We start from the raw sequence: 3,804 nt of genomic DNA, 5'->3' as shown, positions 1-3,804 counted from the left end.
GAGGCCTTTTATCCCGGTTTGAAACACCAACCGGGATAAAAGACCCCCCTTTAATCCCGGTTGGTAACACCAACCGGGATAAAAGGGTCAAGAGCCTTTTATCCCGGTTTGTAATACCAACCGGGATAAAAGGGGGTCATTTATCCCGGTTGGTGTTTCAAACCGGGATAAAAGGGTCCCCAACGAGGTGACTGGAAGGTGACTGGAAGAGGATTAAATCCTCGAACCCTTTTATCCCGGTTGGAAACACCAACCGGGATAAAAGATCCCCTTTTATCCCGGTTGGTGGGTCCCCACGAGTTAATACAAAAGGATAGCATCCCCTACATACTTAGATGTGGTGTGTAGGTGGGATGGCAAAGAAGCTACGCGCGAGGCTGGAGGTTGTGGGTTCGAATCCCACGAACCGTGCACGCGCATATTTCGCGTGATGGGAGCTTGGAATTTTTTTTTTTTTGCAGCGCCGGCCGTGGTGACCTGTTTTATCCCGGTTGGTACCAACCGGGATAAAAGGGGGTCTTTTGTCCCGGTTGAGTGACCCGTGATAAAAGACCCCCCTTGTCCCGGTTGGTTTATCCCGGATGGATTTCCGGGATATTTGCACCCTACCAACCGGGACTAAAGCCCAATTCTCTACTAGTGATTTGGTGTGTTCATGATGGAGGTTGCCTGTGCTAGACGGCCAATCTGGACGAGTGACACTGGAGAGGCACTTGTGCTTGCTGCATGGCAAGGTGGATCCATCATTGATGCCGTCGAGTCAAGGTTGTACGACTCCGTGGAGGAGGAGATAGAACTGGTACTGAGACTTGGCGTGTTGTGTTCCGTGTTCGCACTCCTCGCCAAATGCAAGGCCTTCCATGCGCCGCGTGATGCTGTACCTGGAAAGTGATTCACCACTGCCAGCAGACCTGAATCCTAGTTTACTAAGCGAGGATGTGAGTCAGGATGAGGTGAATCATCAGCATACCATGTCATGTCCGGCAACTACTACGACTGATCTTAATTTCCCTAGGAAGATGATATTTCTGTGCTGTATGGTAGCATGAGTGTTTGTATACTCTATGTTTATACTACTTGTGATATTTAGTTTCTTGGGTAATCTGTTGAGTGTCTTACTGCCCATGGGATGTTCCCTGCAGCAGAGTTTTAAGTTACATTGGTTATGAATGTCTTACTGTCCATGCATGGGATATTATTTTGCAGTTAACCCCATTACCTAATTCTTACACTAGTTTGTCCCGTTAGCCTGTGGTCACATTCTCAAGTTTTGGTAAGAATGCGTGTTATCCTGAGCAGGAAATGTAGGGAATGGATTTTAATAGACGTATGCAGGTTATCCTGAGCAGGAGATGTGGGGAATGGATTTTAATAGACGTATGCACTGCCTGGTTTTGCATCACGTTTTTGTAAGATGTGTTTATTACATGAAAGGAAAAAAAAAGCAAGACACAAAAGTCCCGCAAATAAGGTGCTCATTGTAACATCCCGCTTTTTAGATCATTTAACAATATGGATTTTTTCAAATAATTTCTTTAAACTATACCTACTTTCTTTCAAAAACATTCAAAACTCTTTTTGCGAATAAACCTTGCATGAACATGAGCATAGGTGTTGCATCTGATTGCTCTATCTCTCTCTTTTTCTCAACCTTAGGAATACTTCCTTCTTCTAAATCCTAGAATTAATATTTGAATTTTATTCAAATACTAATCCTATCCAAATCCTACGTCAACTCCCTTTGAATATTATCTTTACCTATTATTAAAGCAAGTAACGTCTCTGCCTGAGGTTTTCGTACGTCGTGGTCATTTTGCAAAAAAAGCCCTGACGTTTCGTGAAATCAACCCGCAGTCCAATTCTAAAGAGACGGGGGCTCGGGTGCAAAAAGGAGGGAAGGGAGGGGGTTAAGGGGAAAAAGCTTCTCTTTCTTCGGGGGATTGGGCGCGCCCCCGCGCAGCCCCCGGGCGCAGCGAGGGCGAGGGGCGACCCGGCGGCGCGTCGCCAACCCAACCGCGCCGCCCTCCACGTCCCGCGCCGACCGAGCCGCCCCTCCCCGTGCCGCCCCCTCCCCGGCCTCAGCCCCAGCCGCCCGCCTCGGCCAGGGGAGAGGGAGGAGGAGCTGGGCGAGAGGGAGGAGAGAGAGAGAGGAAGGAGAGGAGGTGGGGACGGAGGGAGGAGGAGAGGAGGCATGTGGGCGCGCCGCCCGTCCGCTCGCCACGGCCGTGCTCGAGTTCCTCCACGCCTTCGAGCAGCACCGCCGCAGGGCCTCCTCATCGGACCCTTCCTCCCCGCGCCCCCACCACGCGTCGCTCTCCTCCTCCTCATCGCGGCCGCAGGGCCGGGGCAGGCTCTTCCCCACCCTCTGCGACCACTCCCCGCTGGTCGTCGTCCCGGCTCGCTCCGCCGCTTCTTGCAAGGTCCGTTTCCCCTTCGCGTCATTTGCTTTCGACCCAAGCTAGCTCGGTAGCTCTGAGCAAGGCTAATCGTGCGAAATGATTCCTTGATTGTTTACTCGAGTGTTGGTACTCCCATTGTTTGGATTTACTGCAGAATTTGAAGTTCACCTCAGATTTAGATGATTATTTACCTTTTGTTATCCGATATGTATTACACGAGGAGGAGGAGGTCGGTATTACAGGAGCCAGCGGTGAATGTTTTTATGAAGCTGTATGGGTCAACTTACTATAAGGTGCATAGTGGTTACTATTTTTCTTATTTCATAACCTTTTATCTTCTCTCACATGTGAGATTTGGATCAGAAGGGATATCTTGATATGTCTGTAGCTTAATGATCAAATTGTTTGCGGCAGGAATAGAGATCTGAATATGCATCTCTATTGTACTATGCCTTGCTGCTTAACCAGTCTATCAATACTCCATCTCGCCATACATGTATTTTTTTTTCTTGGATCATGTTTTGCTTTGGGTTTTGCCTTAGCATTCCTCAGTGATCTTCACCTAATCTGAGAGTCTTTTATTATTTTGTTTTTCTTTTGAGGTAAGGGTTAGATAGGTGGATGCTTTTAAAACAATGAATCTATTTAAGCAGGTTCTAGAAATTGGCATAATGGAAGCCTGCAGTTTGCAGCCTACGTATATGCCAATTTCAGTGTTTGTTCATGGGATGTTCTGATTGTTGGAGGTATGCCCTAGAGGCAATCATAGAGATGATGATATTCCATTTGTATCCATGATTTGTATGTTGTGTTCATTGAATATCCATTGAAGGCTACTTGAATTGATTTGCAATTATGTGAATTGTATGTGAAACTCTTTACTTGTATGGTTATTCTAAAGTTATCCCTAGTCGGAGTTCATGTGAGGACACACATGAATATTAGACTAGCACATGTATTAGTTGATGACTATGTTTCACAAGTCATGGACATGGAGATGTTGAACTAATAATATGGACACATGTGGAGACATGTGCTAGGACTGACCCAACACGAGAAGTAGTTCTCTCTTTAAACAACATATACGCTTTGTCCTTAGACCTGAGATTGTCGCATGTATTCTAGATGTGGATCGACCTACTTAGGGGTTATCAAACGCTACGCCGTAACAGGGTAGTTATAAAGGTAGTTTTCGGGTTTGTCAAGAAGCATGCTATGAGACATGGTCAATCAAGATAGGATTTGCCCCTCTCTGATTGAGAGTGATATCTCTGGGCCCCTCGAGTGATCGGATCCGAAAATGCATGGCCATGCTACGTACGGTTAAGAGTTAACCTACAAAGGGATTCCGAATCACAGGATCGAGAAAGAGCGGTCGGCTTGAAGCTAGACCAAATATCGTGAG

Source organism: Setaria viridis, chromosome 6 (genome assembly GCF_005286985.2).
Source record: "Setaria viridis chromosome 6, Setaria_viridis_v4.0, whole genome shotgun sequence".
Taxonomy (NCBI): domain Eukaryota; kingdom Viridiplantae; phylum Streptophyta; class Magnoliopsida; order Poales; family Poaceae; genus Setaria; species Setaria viridis.
Note: the sequence above shows the minus strand (reverse complement) of the source record.